Source organism: Rhinoraja longicauda, chromosome 24 (assembly GCF_053455715.1).
Source record: "Rhinoraja longicauda isolate Sanriku21f chromosome 24, sRhiLon1.1, whole genome shotgun sequence".
Lineage (NCBI taxonomy): Eukaryota > Metazoa > Chordata > Chondrichthyes > Rajiformes > Arhynchobatidae > Rhinoraja > Rhinoraja longicauda.
The window spans coordinates 32,286,625-32,307,233 of NC_135976.1; the positions used below are offsets into that span (position 1 = coordinate 32,286,625).

General features: G+C 46.6%; 1 protein-coding gene and 1 pseudogene across 3 annotated transcripts in view; one reads left to right on the forward strand and one right to left on the reverse strand.

The window, feature by feature from the left end:
• LOC144605580 (polymeric immunoglobulin receptor-like) overlaps window positions 1-20,609 on the forward strand; it is a 161,049-nt gene that overhangs the window by 37,149 nt on the left and 103,291 nt on the right. The window lies entirely within an intron of this gene.
• On the reverse strand, window positions 60-20,476 carry LOC144605583 (polymeric immunoglobulin receptor-like; annotated as a pseudogene). The gene is made up of 8 exons (XR_013548866.1): window positions 20,390-20,476; window positions 18,638-18,954; window positions 14,964-15,284; window positions 13,602-13,919; window positions 11,846-12,166; window positions 10,517-10,565; window positions 3,357-3,447; window positions 60-499 (listed from the first exon to the last, which is right to left on the reverse strand). The product of XR_013548866.1 is annotated as a polymeric immunoglobulin receptor-like (transcript).

The following is a 20,609-nucleotide window of genomic DNA, read 5'->3' on the forward strand; positions in this document are numbered from 1 at the left end:
TCACTAAAGTTGCAGTATAAACAAAACAAATTAGACAAGCAATTCGTTGACCACAACAATTTATTAAGAAACGTTCTGATGCAGTGGTGTTCATTAATCCGTAAAAAAACATTTTTTTCCAGGAAGTTAAATGTATAGAATATAGTTTAACAGAGTGTCAGGCTCTGGAGCAGCAGAAAACATGCAAAGGTTAAAACAATGGTTCGAATGTTACGAAAGAAACCTTGGAAGAGGTGACAAAAATTAAGTTCAGTGCGGGAAATGGGGTTTGGAAACAGACATGGTTTGGAAAGTTTGAAACATTGCTTTGAACACACTTTCATGGAATCGTTAATTGAATTGCAAGAGACATATATTCTGTCCAATTGATATGAGTTGACAAAGCAGGATGATGCCTAAATATTTCATCGCGGTGCTGAATTCCCTCACTGTTGGTGTAAGCTAGGAGTCTTCACTGTAATTCGTGGGCCGAGTGGCCAGGTTCTGATTTATCGCGTCTCTGCAAAAGACAATGTGAGGTTATCAGACTCATTGACAGTGGGAACCACGCTTTATTTGACCCGACCACTCCCAACACAATGCTGTCTGCAAGGTGGACCCCAACGAATCCACACCAGGCACAGAAATCCACCCTGCACACGCACAACCTGACAAAACCTCGCGATATCATCCATATCGAAATTTGGTTTGACTTCAGGATATGAAAACGTGCACGGTTTCTGTGTCCATCAATGGACAGGATATTTGAATGCATTAATGGAAACCGCTTGGATACTTTCGGCGACGAGAAGGGATTGCTTTGGCCAGAGAGTGGTGAATCTATGGATTTCATTGCCACAGGAGGCTATGAAGGCCAGGTCAATTCTTACCGGAGATGCTGCCCGTCCCGCTGAGTTAGCCGAGGATTTTTATATCTATCTAAGCCAATTGATATTTATTAGGCGGAGATTTTCATATTCTTAATAAATAAAGATGTCAAGGGTTATCTTAAGTGTTCTGAACTTAAAGAAAGGTAACTTTGAGGGTATGAGGCGTGAATTGTCCAAGATAGACTGGCGATTGATGCTGAAAGGGTTGACGGTGGACATGCAATGGAAGGCATTTAAAGGTCGCATGGATGAACTACAACAAGTGTTCATCCCAGTTTGGCAAAAGAACAAACCAGGAAAGGTAGTGCATCCGTGGCTAACAAGGGAAATCAAGGATAGTATTAAAACAAAAGATGAAGCATACAGATTAGCCAGAAAAAGTAGCATAACAGAGGACTGGGAGAAATTCAGAGTCCAGCAGAGGAGGACAAATGGCTTAATTAGGAAAGGGAAAATAGATTATGAGGGAAAACTGGCAAGGAACATAAAAATTGACTGCAAAAGCTTTTATAGATATGTCAAGAGAAAAAGATTAGTTAAGACAAATGTAGGTCCCTTGCAGTCGGAAACAGGTGAATTGATCATGGGGAACAAGGAGATGGCAGACCAACTGAATAACTACTTTGGTTCTGTCTTCATTAAGGAAGACATAAACCGTCTGCCGGAAATAGCGGGGGACCGGGGGTCTAATGAGATGGAGGAACTGAGGAAAATCCAGGTTAGTCGGGAAGTGGTGTTAGGTAAATTAAATGGATTAAAGGCAGATAAATCCCCAGGGCCAGATAGGCTGCATCCCAGAGTGCTTAAGGAAGTAGCCTCAGAAATAGTGGATGCATTAGTGATAATTTTTCAAAACTCTTTAGATTCTGAAGTAGTTCCTGAGGACTGGAGGGTAGCTAATGTAACCCCACTTTTTAAAAAGGGAGGGAGAGAGAAAACGGGGAATTATAGACCAGTTAGTCTAACATCGGTAGTGGGGAAAATGCTAGAGTCAGTTATTAAAGATGTGATAGCATCACATTTGGAAAGTGGTGAAATCATCGGACAAAGTCAGCATGGGTTTACCAAAGGCAAATCATGTCTGACGAATCTTATAGAATTTTTCGAGGATGTAACTAGTAGAGTGGATAAGGGAGAACCAGTCGATGTGTTATATCTGGACTTTCAGAAGGCCTTCGACAAGGTCCCACATAGGAGATTGGTGTACACGGTATTGAGGGTTCAGTGTTGAGGTGGATAGAAAATTGGTTGGCGGACAGGAAGCAAAGAGTAGGAATAAACTGGTCCTTTTCGGAATGGCAGGCAGTGACTAGTGGGGTACCGCAAGGCTCAGTGCTGGGACCCCAGTTATTTACAGTGTATATTAATGATTTGGACGAGGGAATTGAATGCAACATCTCTAAGTTTGCGGATGACACGAAGCTGGGTGGCAGTGTTAGCTGCGAGGAGGATGCTAGGAGGCTACAGAGTGACTTGGATAGATTAGGCGAGTGGGCAAATGCATGGGAGATGCAATATAATGTGGATAAATGTGAGGTTATCCACTTTGGCTGCAAGAACAGGAAAGCAGAGTATTACCTGAATGGTGACCGATTGGGAGAAGGGGAGATGCAACGTGACTTGTGTGTCATGGTGCACCAGTCATTGAAAGCAAGCATGCAGGTGCAGCAGGCAGTGAAGAAAGCGAATGGTATGTAGGCATTCATAGCAAGAGGATTTGAGTTTAGGAGCAGGGAGGTTCTGCTGCAGTTGTACAGGGCATTGGTGAGACCGCACCTGGAGTATTGTGTGCAGTTTTGGTCTCCTAACCTGAGGAAATACGTTATTGCCTTCGAGGGAGTACAGAGAAGGTTCACCAGATTGATCCCTGGGATGGCGGGACTTTCATATGAGGAAAGACTGGATAGACTGGGCTTGTACTCGCTGGAATTTAGAAGACTGAGGGGGGATCTTATAGAAACATATAAAATTCTTAAGGGATTGGAGAGGCTAGATGCGGGAAGATTGTTCCCGATGTTGGGGGAGTCCAGAACCAGGGGTCACAGCTTAAGGATAAGGGGGAAGTCTTTTAGGACCGAGATGAGTAAACATTTCTTCACACAGAGAGTGGTGAGTCTGTGTAGTTCACTGCCACAGAAGGTAGTTGAGGCCAGTTCATTGGCTATATTTAAGAGGGAGTTAGATGTGGCCCTTTTTGCTAAAGGGATCAGGGGGTATGGAGAGAAGGCAGGTACAGGCTACTGAGCTGGATGATCAGCCATGATCATATTGAATGGCGGTGCAGGATCGAAGGGCCGAATGGCCTACTCCTGCACCTATTTTCTATGTTTCTATATTTCTATGTTTCTATGTTATGGGAAGATGGCAGAAGAATGGGATCGAGAGGGAAGGGTAGATCAGCTGTGATTGAGACCGGATTAGACATGATCGGCTGAATGGCCTAATTCTGCTGATATAATTTATGAACATGATGACAATAAAACTTACCTTGGAGGCTCTTGTGAAGAACGCGATTGAGATACTCCAGATCAGAAGCAGGAGAAAGAGCAGCCAGCGCCCCACAGTCCATGCGATGTAACTGAACAAAGGGCAAGAGATACAGTATAAATGGGAGGAAACGAGACGGTTTATCTTTCAAGCATTTACCTGTTATTTACTTCCTAAGCTTGGTGGAGTGGAGCGGGGCAAAGCAGGAGAGCCAATTGAGATCTGGGAGAATGAACGGGTGTTAGACGGTGGGGTGGGGGGAGGGGGTGTGGGGGGGGGGGAGGGTGGGGGAGTGCGGTGAGAACAATTATGATCACCAATAACAGTCCTCATTGTGAGGCATGGCTACAATACTGGGAATGAGACATTACACGGTTACATGGCTTCGGAGAAGACTCTGTTTTGAGATGGAGCAGTGAAACCAGTGAATGCAGAGCAGATAGACAGAAAATGCTGGAGAAACAAACACAGTGGGAGAGGCAGCATCTCTGGAGAGAAGGAATGCGCGAGGTTTCGTGTCGAGAACCTTTTTCAGACTGGGAGTCAGGGGAGAGGGAAATTGGGGATGTGGAAGGATACAAAGTACAGCGTAATACCCTGGAAGAAAGAAAAATGCAGCTGATACGAAGATTATGTTAAAATTCACATGGATAGACAGGAATAATTTTTAAAAGATTAGTTCTGATGGTGGAAGGGAGGCGGGGCAATAAATATGGAAACAGATGAGGCCAATTAATTAATTAAATTATAAATGATAATGCTTAATCTCACACCCTCGATATTACTAGGATTAACGCGGTAGGTGGGTGGATGGAGGAATCGTGTTCGAAAAATCGGTTAAAGGTTCGCTCATAAAGGCGTGGCTTTTATTAACGTTTTAATTTCCTAACGCAAGCATAACATATAAGTGTGATAGAAAGTCAGATCTATTTCAATTGTAATCAGATCAATAACAATGTCTTCCTACTTGAAAGACTATATTATGATGGAATATCGCTGTATTCGGTCTGATTCAAGACTGTTTTCTCACATTCTGCGACAGCGACGTTTTTCTGCATGACCCGATCAATTGCATGGTGATGCCACGTGATATCAAGGAGGGATGTCTTAGCCCATAATTCACAATACATTTTCCTGTCAGCACCACGCCAGAGCAAGTCACAGAAAAGATAAACTGCAATACTTGAGTTTGGCAACTGTACTCATCTCACAGCATGGGATGAGGTTCGTGATGGAGCGGTCATTGTGAATACTGTAGGGAACGCCCTCTGAAAAGCAGCAAATGGAGGAACTTGTTCCTTTCATCCAAGTATGTACACCACACAATGAGACGTAAACCAGTGCAATTCCCATTCTGATGAGGTAACATATCTGGTTTGCACATTATATACTTATATTATTATAGAATAAGGTCATAAGGTCACAAAGCCATAAGGAATAGGAGTAGAATTAGGCCATTCGGTCCATCAAGTCTACTCCGCCATTCAATGATAATAATAATAATAATAATAATGCATTTTATTTATATAGCGCTTTTCATATACTCAAAGACGCTTTACAGAGATTTTGAGAACATAGGGAAATTAATAAATAGATAAATAAGTATATAAATAAATGAACAGAGAAAGGAGACAGAAGGTGAGGTGACCTTCAGTGGTTGAAGGCAGTACTGAACAGGTGAGACTTCAGTGATGTTTTGAATGTGGTGAGTGTGGAGGAGTCTCTAACGGTTTGGGGTAGTGAGTTCCATCGGGTGGGAGCAGCGATGGAGAAAGCCCTGTCCCCCCAGGATCTGAGTTTGGTCCGGATGGGGGGGGATAGGAGATTGGCAGCGGCAGAGCGGAGGGTGCAGGTGGGAATGTGCCTGTGGAGGAGGTCGGTCAGGTAGGATGGGGCCAGGTTATGGAGGGCTTTGTATGTTATGAGGAGGATTTTGTACTGGATTCTCTGGGGGATGGGGAGCCAGTGGAGTTTATAAAGGACGGGGGTGATATGGTCACGAGGTGTGTGTGAGTAGACGGGCAGCGGAGTTTTGAATGTATTGAAGTTTATTGATGATTTTTGAGGGTGCGCCATAGAGGAGTCTGTTGCAGTAGTCCAGACGGGAGGTGATGAAGGCGTGGATGAGGGTTTCTGCAGCTGTGGAGGAGAGGGATGGACGGAGACGGGCAATGTTTTTGAGGTGAAAGAAGGCTGTCTTTGTGATGTGTTTGATGTGTTTGTCGAAGGAGAGGGTTTGATCAAGGATGATTCCAAGATTCCGGATGTGAGGTGAGGTGGATACTGGGAGACCATCAATGTTGAGGATGAAGTTTTGGGTGGATTTGGTGAGCGTTTTTGGACCAATGATGATGATTTCAGATTTGTTGCAATTGAGTTTGAGGAAGTTTGATTGAAGCCAAGATTTTATTTCAGTGATGCAGTTTGTCAGTGTAGAGTGTGTGGTGGGGGAAATTGACTTGGTGGAGATGAGGAGCTGGATATCATCGGCGAAGCAGTGGAAGTTGAGACCATGACGGCGGATTAATTGACCAAGGGGGAACAGGTAGAGGATGAAGAGGAGGGGGCCAAGGACTGAGCCTTGGGGGACACCTTGGGGGAGAGGAGCGGTGGGGGATTTAGAGTTGTTAATGGAGATGAACTGATGTCTGTCAGAGAGGTAAGATTTGAACCAGGATAGGGCTGTGCCGGTGATGTTAAGGGAGGTTTCAAGTCGGGTGAGGAGAATGGAGTGATTTATGGTGTCAAAGGCGGCGCTGAGGTCAAGTTGGATGAGGATGTTGAGGTTGCCAGCGTCGGAGGAGAGGAGAATGTCGTTTGTGATTTTGAGGAGCGCAGTTTCAGTACAGTGGTTTGAGCGGAATCCGGATTGGAAAGTTTCATACAGTTTATTGGTAGAGAGGTGGTATTTGAGTTGGGAAGCTACAGCACGTTCCAAAACTTTGGACAGAAAGGGTAGGTTGGAGATTGGTCTGAAGTTGTTTGGGGTGTCAGGGTTTAGACCAGGTTTTTTCAGAATGGGGTGACAGCAGCGATTTTGAGGGATGGCGGGACGATGCCAGTGGACAGGGAGGAGTTTATTGTTGCAGTGATAAGTGGAGAGAGAGCAGGAAGGCAGGCCTTGACAAAGCTGGAGGGGATGGGGTCCAGAGAGCAGGTGGCAGTTTTTATTCCTGTGAAGAGGTCAGAGAGGTCGGTGGTGGAGATTGGGGAGAACTGAGGCAGGGGCTGACAGGATAAGGGGGGGGGGCAGGTGGTTTGAGGGGGAGCAGGTGCGTTGGTGGTTAAGGTGCTGTAGATGTTGTCTATTTTGCTTTGGAAGAATGAAAGGAAAGTGGTGCATTTTTCAACTGTGAATGATTGGGAGATGGTGTCCAGGGGGCTGAGGAGTTTGTTTATTGTAGAGAAGAGTGTTTTTGGGTTTCCGGAGCCAGAGTGAATTATTTGAGAGTAGTAGGTGGAGTGGGCACGGGAGAGGGCATCTTTATAGTGCTGCAGGTGGTCTTTGTAGGCTTGGGAGTGAATTGTGAGACCTGTTTTGTTGCGGAGTCTTTCAAGTTGGCTGGCATGAGTTTTCAGCACGCGGAGTTCAGGGGTAAACCAGGGAGCAGAGTGGGTGAAGGAAACTGTTTTGGTTTTTATAGGTGCAAGCTGGTCGAGGCAGGAGGAGAGAGTGCGGTTGTAGTAGTCAGTGAGGTCAGAGGGGTTGTGGAGGTCAACGAAGGGAGAGGTGGACATTATTTCAGAGAGGGAGGATGAGAGCGAGGTAGGTGAAACAGAGTTCAGCTTGCGGAAGTTGATTTTGCGTTTTTGCTTTGGAGCTGGGGTGGGAATGTTGACAGACATGGTGATTGCTAAGTGATCAGAGAGGGTGGGGTCGGAGCCAGAGAGGTGATGTAGATTTAGTCCAGTGGAGCAGACAAGTTCCAGAATGTGTCCACGGTTATGGGTGGGAAAATTGACGTGTTGAGTGAGGTTAAAGCAGTTGAGTATTTCAGTGAAGTCAGCGGTTATTGTGGAGTCAGTGGAGTCCATATGGATGTTGAAATCACCGAGGAGGAGGATTGAGGGGGAGAGAGAACAGAACTGGGTCAGTAAGTCAGAGAAGTCAGAAAGGAATGATGGGTGTGGTTTGGGAGGGCGGTAGACAACTGCCATGACTAATTGTGTGTGGCCAGAGAGTTTGAAAGCCAGGTGTTCAAATGAAGGAGCAGATGAGATGGAGATGAGGTTGATCTTGAAGTCCTGTCGGTGAATTACGGCAATCCCACCACCTCGGCCTTCCGAGCGTGGTTTATTGATGTAGGAGTATCCGTTGGGTGTTGTGAGGTTGAGTGGGAGGTAATCCAGAGTTTGTTGCCAGGTTTCTGTCAGACAGAGGAAGTCCAGTTTATTTTCCAGGATGAAGTCATTCAGAATGAGGCTTTTATTGTTGAGGGACCGGATGTTGAGCAGAGTGAGCTTCATGTTGCTTTGTGTGGTGTGGATGGACACGGGTGATTTAGCCAGGGCTTGTAGACAGGGGGCACGCTCGTGTGCGTTGTTGCGATGACGTAATGGACGAGTGGAAGTCCGATCAGCTGACCAGAGTGCAGGGATGGAGTGACCGGTCTGGGAGTAAACAAACTTGTGACCGGAGCCTCTGTGGATGTATCTGGGTCGTCGTAGAAGTCCGTGGTTGATGATGGCAGAGATGCATTGTGGAGTGGAGTGGTTGTTGAGCTGGAGCAGCCTGGCAGCCAAGTACTTCAGTGCCATGCCACGCAGTGCCATGCCAGGCAGTGCCATGCCAGGCAGTGCCATGCCAGGCAGTGCCATGCCAGGCAGTGCCATGCCAGGCAGGAGCGAAGGAGCATAGAGCCCGGAGAAGTTAGCCGGCTACCGCGGGCTAGCAGATCAAAACGTCACAACAGGCACAACAGGCTGATCCAGAGCAAGGGCTATGAGGAGGACCGAGGAAGCTGAGCAGCCTGAGGGTTAATAGGGTTAATAGGGAGCTGAGGACGTGCAGGCAGAGGAGGTAGCCAGGCAAGCAGGCAGCCAGGCAGCCAGGCAGCTGTTAGCGTTAGCGGTAGCGGTAGCGTTAGCAATTTGATGACGTCAGCGCTAGCTGTCAGGTAACCCATAGGGGAACAGTCCAAGCCAGCAGAGACAGGAGCACAGACAGGAGTGAGAGGTCCAAAGGTGCGGAGTCCAAGGGTGCGGAGGCAGCGGTGGAAGAGCTGGGCAGATGATACCAGGTCAAGCAGAAGGATTTGTTGAAGCAGACAGATTTTTTTTTAATCTGAGATTTTTTTTTTTTTTAAACGGCAAAATTAATCCAAAAATAGAAGTGGTGAGAAGCGGCGAACAAACAACGCCAGCGTCCTCACACGTCACTTCCGGATATATGATGACTGGTCTATCTATCCCACCTAGCCCCATTCGCGTGCATTCTCCCCCAAACCTCTAATACCCGTACCAATGAACAATCTATCTGTGTCTGCCTTAACAATATCAACTTACTTTGCCTCCACAGCATTCTATTGCAAAGAATTCCACAGACTAAAGAACATTTTCCTCATCTCCTTCCCAAAATAACATATAATTCTGAGGCTATGGCCTCTAGTCCTAGACTCTCCCACTGGAGTAAACATCCTCTCCTCATCCAGTCTATCAAAGACTTTCACTATTCTATATGTTTCAATGAGGTTCCCCCCTCATTCTTCTAAACTGTTGTTTCGAAGAATGTTTCAAAGAGAAATTTATCTTTTGGTTACAGGCTTGAAACATGTAAAAAGGCATTGGTTATGTTTCCTGATATTAGGGTTCATAGGATCCATAGAGAGACACCTTATGGAAGCAGGCCATTTGGCCCGTCAGGTCTGCGCTGTCCATCAACCACATTCACACAAACTCTGTGGGAAGAAGTGTGGCCTACATAGTTGTGGGACTCTCTAGGTTTAGAATAGACATCAGTCGATAGTCAATCTCCTGTGATGGTGAGATCGAGAAAGGAGAGGGTGGTGTTGGAGATGGTCCGTGCATTTGAGTGCCGGATGGAGTGCAGGAGACCGTTCCCTCTGCAACCCTGGTCAATGGCCCAAATCTACTCCTATTCCTTATGACTTTATGACCTACACCTCCCTGGTTATCTCATCCTTTCTCATTCAAACCACCCCCTCCCCAGGTACCTTCCACTTCAAATGCAGGAAATGCACCATCTGTGACTATACCTCCTCCCTCAACTCTATCCAAGGACCTCAACTGTCCTTTCAGTTTAGGCAGAGTTCATTTGAACCTCCTCCAACCTCATCTGCTGTATCAGGTGTGGACTCTTATACATCAGCAGAACCAAACGTTGACTGGGCGATCATTTCACTGAACATTTATGCTCAGTCCACCTGGAAATATATGATCTCCCAGTTGCTAAACACTTTAACCCCCTCCCATTCCCACACTGACCGTTCTGTCCTGGGCTTCCTCCATTCTCAGAGCGAGGCCAAATACAAATTGGAGGAAGTTAACAACACCAGGTATTTCGCATTGGCAGCTAACAGCCAAGCGATATAAAAATGGATTTCTCTAACTTTAAATAATCTTTGCATCCCCTCTCTCTCCGCCCCACCCCCACCCTGGTCATTTTACGTATTTCACTGTTGCCTTGTAGTGTCTCATTGTCTGTACAACTCGTTTTCACCTAGCCCACAGCTACTAATGGATCGTTTCCTTGATCATCGTAACTTTTTTGCATATTTTTCATTCATTGTTTTATATTTTTCTATATGACCGTCGATATCGCTCTCGTTTCCCTTTCCCCTGAATCTCACTCTGAAGAAGGGTCTCGACACGGAACGTCACCTATTCCTTTTTTCCAGAAATGTTGTCTGACCCGCCGAGTTACTCCAGTTTTTTGTGCCTATATTGAGTTTAAACCAGCATTTACAAATGCTTCCTACACACTGAAAGGCAAAATATGCAGAACACACATAGACGTCCAATGTCTTGTCCTAGTGAGGCTGTGGTTCTACTGGCTGTGTCACTGTGCATTTAGATCAATACTCTCACGGGCTTTTAATGCAAGTGAACGGAAGACACAACTTTCTCTCAATTGAAGCAATCCCAATCAAAACACCAGCAATTAGCACATGGTACATTTCATTGGAAGCAGAGTAGTTTACCTTGAAGAATAATTGGATCTTTTCAAAGTTTCACAAGAATATTCAAGTCCTGTTGGAACATGGAATTAAAAATCAGTGTCATTGCTTTTCACTTGCGGTTGACCAAGAGAGCATGCTTCTCCGATATAAGGAGTTTATAGGCTTAATAGACAGGGCAATATTCCTTCAGTGTAATTGGCAGCAAGTGGGAGACGTCATGACCAGCAGGAGTGCTGGTTACAACTCAGGTCGCCAACAGTAGGGCGGCTGAAAGGCGCAGCGGAAGAGTTGTTGCCTTACAACGTCAGAGACCCGGGTAATCAATCCTGTCTACGGGTACTATCTGCACGGAGTTTGTATGTTTTCCCTGTGACCGAGTGGGTTTTTCCCAAGTGCTCCGTTTTTCTCCCACACTCTAAAGATTTGCAGGTTTGTTGGTTAATTGGCTTCTGTAAATTGTCCCTTGTGAGTAGGATAGAACGAGTGCACCGGTGAAAGGCTGCAGCGTCCACGCTGGATCTCTAAACTAAACTAAAGGAGGGATAGTGCCTGCGATGAAACATTACAGTCCGGAGCAGAAGATGGATTGATGGGGTATTTATTCCACCATAGGAGAGGAAGGATGAACCTATTATAGGTGCGCAAAGCTATGAGCAACATAGATAGTGTACTTCGTGGGAAATCAGTACAGCAGATGTGCGTAAAAGTGGAGAACATAGGTTTGGGTTAAGGACTAGAATATTTGGAGTGTATCTGAGCAAGGAATATTTTAATACCTAGATGGTGGAGGCACTTGAATTGTGAAGTCTGAGAAGACTGTGGATGAGGGGCTGGTAAATGGGATTAGTATCGATCGCACTTAAAGGTCAAAATTAACAGAGTGGACCAAAGCTGATACTGTCCTCTAGGAGTTAACTGTGGCCACATTTACTGAAAATTTCTGTTCCCTTCCCATATTTAGGTGTCGGCCATTTGGAGATGATGGCGGGAATGTGAAAGTGCTTGGACAGATATTACTGCAAACCTAGTTTAAAGCTGTGTAAACATAAGATGAAGTTCTAGCCAGGAAGCTGGCCTACACCAGCACTGCGAAATCTATTTCTGGAACCCAGCATCCAGGTATTGACGAATGGGTCATAATTCCATCGCTTTAATCTTAATAGGATAATTAATTAACGTGCATGGATTTCAGGGTGTCGGGGTTTATGGGGAGAAGGCTGGAGAATGGGGGAAGAGGGGGAAATAGATCAGTCATGATTCAATGGTCTATTTCTGCTTCTATCACTGATGATCTTATGAACCACCCTAACCCCACTTCCATTTCTTCTCCTCGTCCCCTCCACTACTTACCTGGGCCGTTGATTTTCACGAGAAAACTGCAGGACACGCCACTGCTGGAGATGGACACGTTGACCATTTCACTGGATATTGATCCAGATTGATTTGAGCTTTTGCAATAATATTGATGGTGCTGGTGTTTGAAGGATTGACAATGTAGATCCAGGGTATTGTTTTCTGAGATCTTTGAATCCACAGCTGGGATGTTTTCATACCAACTGTAGCTAATGGGAAGGGATCCCCGGCCCGACTCACAGGACACTGACACTGAGCCCCCGAGACAGGAGACATTGGCTGGTGACAGAAATCCAAGCACAGGAACAGACACGGGTTCTGTTGGAAAGGAGCAAACAGTCACACACTGGGTGAACATCTAAAAATCAAACACTCGCCAATATCCACCATTTCTGTACCTCAGCCAGAGCCGCCTGGTTAGAATGTGACACATCCATCTACATAGAGTCATCGGGTCATAGAACGGTCTAACTTGCCCGTGCTGACCAACACGCCCAATCTACACTAGTTCCACCTGCCCTTGCTTGGCTATTAACCCTGTAAACCTATCCTATTCATGTTCCTGTCCATTTTTTTCTTAAATGTTGCGATAGTACTCTGGGCAAAAGACTCTGTACATTTACTCGATCTAATCCTCGCATAATTTTGTGCCCCTCCGTAAGATCATCCCTCTTCCTCCTGCGCTCCAAGAAATAAAGTCCTAATCTACTCAACGTCTCCCGATAGCTCAAGCACTCGAGTCCTGGCAAAATGCTTGTAAGTCTTTGCAACCTATCCAACTTCACAGCATCTTTCCGAAAACATGGTGATTATAACTGACCACAAATCAGACAAATCATCACACAAATCTTGGATTCTCTTTTATATTTCAGGAATTGTCAGCAGAAAAAGTGAGCATCGTTTATGCAACACTGTCGGACATTCAAAGCAACAAGGAAGCTGCCCATTTGTCTAATCAAAATCAAACTGTGTATGCAGGAGTGCAATTTCGAAGGAAATCGACAGGGACACAATCCAGTACAGATGACAACAATGTCACCCGCAGAGATAGGTCTGAAGGGTCTCGACACGAAAAGACACCCATGCCTACTCTCCCGAGATGCTGCCTGACCCGCTGAGTTATTCTAGCATTTTGTGTTCACCCACTCAGATGCCCGTCAAAAACCACCTTCTTCTCACAATCCACGATCTAGATTTATACATCTCCGTGTCTCTCCATCCTCCCAGCAGCCAGAACTACCATGTCTGCCACTGTGCCGGTACACAGCAGCACCATCACTCTGTGTTTTACATTTCCGGCATCTGCAGTTTTTAAAATCCTCTTTTAATCTGAAACTCTGCCACAATTCTACAATACCGACATTCAAACACCTCATTAGTGCAACGGCATCATTATCAACAACTTTTTAATTTTCCTTGTATAAAATTGTTGATAGCGATACTGTTGCACTAGTATGCACACTAAGTGTGTTAATGGCGGTATTGTGGAATTGTGTGTCGGGAGCGAAAGAAAAAGTGGAACAACATTGAACTAGTGTGCCCGGTGACCGTTGGTCGGTGTGGACTCGGTAGCCCGAAGGATCCGTTTCCATGTTGCATTTGTAAATTGCAACTAAATATCCCGGTGAACTTTCTCTGCAAACCTCTCCAAACATTTCACATCTTTTGTTTTATAAAGCGGCGTCAAGAGCTCTGCACCAGATTACCAACAATGTTTTGTGCGGATGCCAAAGTCACTCACTGAGAAACATACCTACAGATACTTGGAGATGTACTTTAAATGTTGGTTCGCCAGGTGCAGTAATTCCACAGCTGTACCATCCTGTATCTCCAGAGTGAAGATCCTCCACAGCCACAGTAAATATTCCTCGTGCCGGGTTATCTGTGATTGACACTCTTCCGCCCTGTCCATATTTCCCATTTGTTTCCACTACATGTGCACATTGGCGATTTGTCCCAAGGCACCAGTATTTTGTGTGTGAGCGGTACACTGCTGCATAGTGACAATCGATTGTGATCGCTCTTCCCACAACCCCTCTTACTTCGCTCTCTGCCCACAGTGCACCTGAAACTGAAGGAAAAATCTTTCATATATTGAAGAGTAAAATTAGCCTTACACAAACATATAGATATTGTATACATCAATGTGTACAGGGGAGTCCGCCCAATCATATTGTTGACTCTGTTGAATTCCACCCAGATTGCGATGAGAGACAGACACTGTACACCGTCCCTCACCATCTGCATAGGTCGTTCCAAAGCTCTTCCCAGCCAATAACGGCGGGAATGGTGAAGAATGACGCATTGAACACGGAGCCTGTTGCATTGGAAGGTGCTGTCTAGGGAGTCTTGATGAGTTGCTGCAGTGCATCGTGCAGATGGTGCAAACTGCTGCTGCTCTGCGTCAGTGGGGGAGGTTGAAGATGGGGTGTCTATCAAGCGCGATGTTGGGTCATGACAGACCAAGCACAAGTTCTCAGCGAAACTGTGGCCTTGGCTACGCTTGGCCTCGCCGATGTAAACCATTCCCCCACTGTCTTCTGGACTTCCCCTCTGATCCTCTGCACAACTACCGGGTGTTGCATTTCAAAATTCACTTTGACAAAAGTAAGGGTAATACTTTATGGAGTGACGGCCAAGTAGATTCACTTTAATTTTGTGAGATTACTGGAGTTCCTTCAGAGAGTTCCTCCATGTTTTTAAACCTGCCGTGATCATGAAATTGTACATACTTGGTTATAATTGATGGATCAAAGCAGAATGAATTTGGTTGCTTTCTCTGTCTCAAAGAGACTGAGATCTTAAGCGGCAGCCAGAAAATCATTTTTTAAGGCAGAAGCCGGAAATTTGATGGAATGTACTCAACCCGTTGTGATAAGTGCAGGTCTTTCTCTCCTTTCGAAGCTCAACACGCCCCAGGTGAAAGCAACAGGCAATTATTTGCTAGTCCCCCAAACAAACTCTCGCATTTTACACCTTAAGCTCACGGTGGCTGCAATGACGCCGTCTGCAAATACCAAGAAACCCACGAACATCACCACAAGGTGAAAAGCAGCAGCTACAACGACACGGGAGAAATTGTAAAACAGTATTCCCACGGGAAAATAACACTCACCTGTATTGTTGATTTCTGTCACATAACTGCACGTTCCTGCTCCGTTGAAGACTTTCACGATGAGTATTTCACTGGATTCTGTCCCACGATTATTTGAGGCTGTACAGTAATATCGATGGTGTTGACTTCTGAGGATTTCACAACTCACATCCAGTTGATTGCTATTCGAGATCTCGGAAGCCGCAAACTGCTTCTTTTCATACCATTTGTACTGGATGGGAAATGATCCACGGGCAGACGTACAGAACATTGACACTGAGCGTCCGAGACGTGAGACATTTGCTGGTGACAGATATCCGAGCACAGGAACAGATACAGGTTCTGTGGGAAAGGTTTAAACATTCAGATTATGTGTAAATATCTAGAAAACAAACACTTGCATGGACGTCGTGTCCAATCTCTCCCTCTAACTCAATCCCTCCTGTCCTGGCAACGCCGTGGTAAATCATTTCTGTACTCTTTCCATTATAAAGACATTCCTTGTACAGGTGAGAGACAAATAATGAACACAATGCTCCAAAGGTGGACTCCACATCTGCACAACTGAAGCCATAACATTCCAAGTTCTATTCCGAATGCCCTTTCTGATGATGGTCAGCGCCCCCAAAATGTTCTTCATCCCACCGGAATTTAATGCCGTTTACTCAATATCATTCCAATATTCAGTTTGCCCCCCGGTAATGTGCCGGTGGAGAGGCTGCCGGGGGGGGGGGGGGGTTGTCAGTGGCTGCTGGGGTGGGGGCGCATTGACGGACAGGGAGAGAGAGAGAGAGAGAGAGAGAGAGAGAGAGAGAGAGAGAGAGAGAGAGAGAGAGAGAGAGAGAGAGAGAGAGAGAGAGAGAGAGAGAGAGAGAGAGAGAGAGAGAGAGAGAGAGAGAGAGAGAGAGAGAGAGAGAGAGAGAGAGAGAGAGAGAGAGAGGAGAGAGAGAGAGAGAGAGAGAGAGAGAGAGAGAGAGAGAGAGAGAGAGAGAGAGAGAGAGAGAGAGAGAGAGAGAGAGAGAGAGAGAGAGAGGATTATTGGTTTGAGTGTGAATGCAAACCTCTGACAGGGTAACATTTCATACGGCACTGAGGGAGCGCGGCAGTGTTGCAGGAGCTGCCTTTTCAACAATCCCAGGCGGTGTCCGGCCTCTCACCCGACAGAAAGACACCACTTTGCTGTTTCATTGGCGTTTGCCGCCCGCTGCTCTGCCAACATTCATCTCTCAAACGACACTATGCCGGACCCGTGTTCAGACATTCACCGCCGGCACTGCCTTTACATAGCCCTGACTGAGGACAGAGGGCGGACGAGTTCGGATAAAGCGGGTCCCTTACAGGAGAGCATTACTAGCGTGAAAAGGCACACCGCCAGAATCGGGGACAGTTTCTTCCCAGCTGTTATTAGACATCTGATTCATCCTACCACAACCAGAGAGCAGTGCTGAAATCCTATCTATCTCTTTGATGACCCTCGGACTACCCGTGATCGGATATTGCTGGGTTTACCTTACATTGAACCTTATTTCCTTTTCATGTATCTATGCACTGTAAGAGGATCGATTGTAATCACGTATTGTCTTTCTGCTGCTGGTTAGCACGCAACAAAAATGCTTTTCACTCTAGCTCGGTACACGTGACAACAAACTAAACTGAATTGGGAGCCAAATGTCCCGCTGCGCATCGGGGACAGGTTCTGTTCCAAATGACCCCGGCTCGCCCTGAACCTTTCACAACGACCAGGCCGCGGATTGGGGAGAGGTTGGAGAGAGAGTTGGGGGAGGGTGGATAGAGCGAGGACAGTGGTTCAGTCTCAGACCCCGGGGAACTGTTGGATTTGCGACAGAGTTGAGTTGGACAAATGCAGGGAATATTTGAACTGACAAATGAGTCCACAATCCTGACTCCCACCTCAGTTGTAAATACATTTTTAAAGTGTAGACTCCAAAGAATGATGCCCTCGTCTGCCCAATCTCGTCCTCCAACTCAATCCCTCGTGTCACGACAACATTGTGGTAAATAGTTTATGCACTCTTTCCATCACAAAGGGCTCTTTTCATAAATCTGAGTGACAAAACCTGAACACAATACCACATGTACGGACATGTCAACGTCTGTACGACTAAAACATAACATCCCGTTCTGTTCTGAATGCCCTTACTGATGAAGGTCAACGCGCCAAAAACTCTCCTGGGTGCCCTGTTAAATAATGGTGTGTTCTCATTAGCTTTCCTTTACTCCGTGTCCCACCCGGGTAATGTCATGGTGGAGAGGCCGGCAGGCTGGCTAGCGAGGTGTGGTCAGTGGATGCTGGGGATGGCGGCGCATTGAAGGACTCAATCTCTCCCTCTAGCTCAATCCCCCCTGTCCTTGCAACATCGTGGGAAAACATTTCTGTACTCTTTCCACCATTAAGGTATTTCTTGTACAGCTAAGAGACAAAAGCTGAACACAATACTCCAAAAGTGGACTCCACATCTGCAAAACTGAAACATAACATTCCATGTTCTATTCTGAATGCCCTTACTGATGATGGTCAGCGCCCCCAAAATGCTCTTCATCGCCATGGAATTTAATACCTGTTACTCAATAGAATTCCAATACTTGTTTTCCCACCCGGGTAATGTCCGTGTGGAGAGGCTGCCGGGCGGTGGGTGGTCAGTGGCTGCTGGGGGTGGGGGCGCATTGACGGGACGGGGGGAGAGAGAGAGAGAGAGAGAGACCGCGGGATGGGGAGGGAGTGGCTGATCCCTGAGGTGGTGGCGGGGAGCGGGCTGGTCTGCTCTGGGAGGACTGAACGCAGTCTGTTGAGCTCTGGGGTCTGATTCCCTGTTCATGATTCTCCGGGCATTCAGACCGCGAGCAATACTTGTTGCGCACTGATCTGTCGGTTTGTTAGTTTGAATGCAAACCTCTGACAGGGCAAACTGCTGCTGCTGCTCTGCGTCAGCGGGGGAGGTTGAAGATGGTGTGTCCATGAAGCACGATTCTGGGTCATGACAGACCAAGCACGTGTTCAGCGAAACTGTGGCCGAGGCGACGCTTGGGCTCGCTGATGTAAACCATTCACACTCTCTTCTGGACTTCCCCTCTGAGCGTCTGCACAACTACCGGGAATTACATTTCACAATTCACGTTGACAAAAGTAAGGGTAATACTTTATGGAGTAACGGCCAAGTAGACTCACTTTAAATTTGTGAGATCACTGGATCCAGAGATTCACACAAATTAACCGTTTTTAATCCTGTCGTGATCATGACCTGAGGTGGGGGCGGGGGGGCGGGCTGGTCTGCTCCGGGAGGACTGAACGCAGTCTGTTGAGCTCTGGGGACTGATTCCCTGTTCCTGATTCTCCGGATATTCAGACCGCGGGCAACACTTGTTTCTCACTGATCTGTTCCTGACGGATTATTGGATTGAGTGGGAATGCAAACCTCTGACAGGGTGACATATCCTACAGTTCAGAGGCAGGGAAATGTGGTGAGCATCCACTTGAAGTGGGTGGCCGCTCAGTGGGACAGAGCCCGCACTTGATGAGAGCAACATGGGTGGGGTTTCCCGACCCCCGCCCGCTCCCCGCAGGTCTCTGCACCGCTGCGGAGCCTCGGGATATTGGTGCTGCCCTGAACCTACCCGGAGAAAACATGGATCAGGCATTTCAATGGAGAAATCAAGTCAATCGCTGAGAAACGTACCGTCAGATACTTGAAGATATACGTCAAGAAATCGATTGTCGGGAATGCGATCTAAATCCACAATAATACCGTCCTGTATCTCCAGAGTGAAGATCCTCCATAGTCACAGTAAACATTCCTAGTGCCGGGTGATCTGTGATTGACACTCTTCCGCTCCGTCCGTGTTGTTCCATTTGTTTCCACTAAAACTCCACACTTGTCAGTCCGCCATTGACACCAGTATTTTGTGTATGAGCGGTACGCCGCTGCATAGTGACAATCGATTGTGATCGCTCTTCCCACAAATCCTGTTACATACGTCGCTGCCCACACCGCACCTGAAACGGAGGGGATAAACTTTCAGATGGAGAGCAAATGAACAGTTTAATAGAAATAGATACATTTTGAAGATTACATGAAATAAAACTTAAATCGTTCCATGATGTGTCATATTGCTTCACGGCCAATTTCTCCGGTCTGACGTGCAAGCAGTGCTGTTATTGCACCAGTTGTGTCAGTGTTCTGTCCCCGTGTCAGTACAATTTGGGTTCACTTCCCACTCCAGATCCCTGAGCAGAAACTGTGCTGGCATCGGAGTGCGGCACTGAGGGAGCGCGGGCAGTGTTGCAGGAGCTGCCTTTCAACAATCCCAGGCGGTGCCCGGCCTCTCACCCGACAGAAAGACCCCACTGTGCCATTTCATTGGCGTTTGCCGCCCGCTGCGCTGCCAACATTCATCTCTCAAACGACACTAGGCCGGACCCGTGTTCAGACATTCACCGCCGGCACTGCCTTTACATAGCCCTGACTGAGGACAGAAGACGGACGAGTTATAATAAAGCGGGTCCCTTACAAGAGAGCGTTACTAGCATGGAAGCGCACACCGCCAGATTCGGGGGCCAGTTTTTCCCAGCTGTTATCAAGCATCTGAATCATCCTAACATAACCAGAGAGCGGTGCTGAACTCATATCTATCTCTTTGATGGCCCTCGGACTACACTTGATCGGACTTTGCTGGCTTTACTTTACACCGAACATCATTTGATTTTTCATGTATCTATGCACTGTAAGAGGATCGATTGTAATCACGTATTGTCTTTCTGCTGGCTGGTTAGCACGCAACAAAAAAGCTTTTCACTATAGCTCGGTACACGTGACAATAAACTAAACTGAATTGGGAGCCAAATGTCCCGCTGCTCATCCGGGACAGGTTCTGTTCCCAATGACCCCGGCTCGCCCTGGACCTTTCAGCACGACCAGGCCGCGGATTGGAGAGAGGATGGAGAGAGAGTTGGGGGAGGGTGGATAGAGCGAGGGACAGTGGTTCAGTCTCAGACCCCGGGGAACTGTTGAATTTGCGACAGAGTTGAGTTGGACAAATGCAGGGAATATTTGAACTGACGAAATGAGTCCACAATCCTGACTTCCACCTCAGTTGTAAGCACATTTTAAAAGTGTAGAATTAACTTCCTGGTGAGGTTGGAACCTCTGACCTTCGGTCCGGGTGTCTTGGAGTATCTGCTCCAAATTCATTCGCTATTTTATGCCTATAAACTATCATCAGGATGCAATCAGACCATGTGTCAACAGTGGTTAAACTACGAAAAAAGTCTAGATATTCAAATGTGATTTCAGATCCATCACCACAATGCACTGCGTTCAATTTCCCCCATTACATGTCTACATATACTTAACCATCTCTGCTGTGGAAAGGGTGCACGGGACCCCAACTAACATTGATCATTGGAATATCTAGATCAGGCTTTCACTCACCGGGAAGCGAGGTGATGAGGAGAATGGGAATCCACATTGTTTTATCCATAGTAACAAGGCCAGCACTGGACTGTCGCTCAGCTCTCTCTCAGATACAAACGCATCGCACAAATAGCAATGAGGAAGATGGGAACAGGAACTCAGATCGTGAATCGTATTGAGCCAGTAGCAGCTCGACACGTAACAGTGTGAAAGGCTCTGGGTTATATTTAACACATGG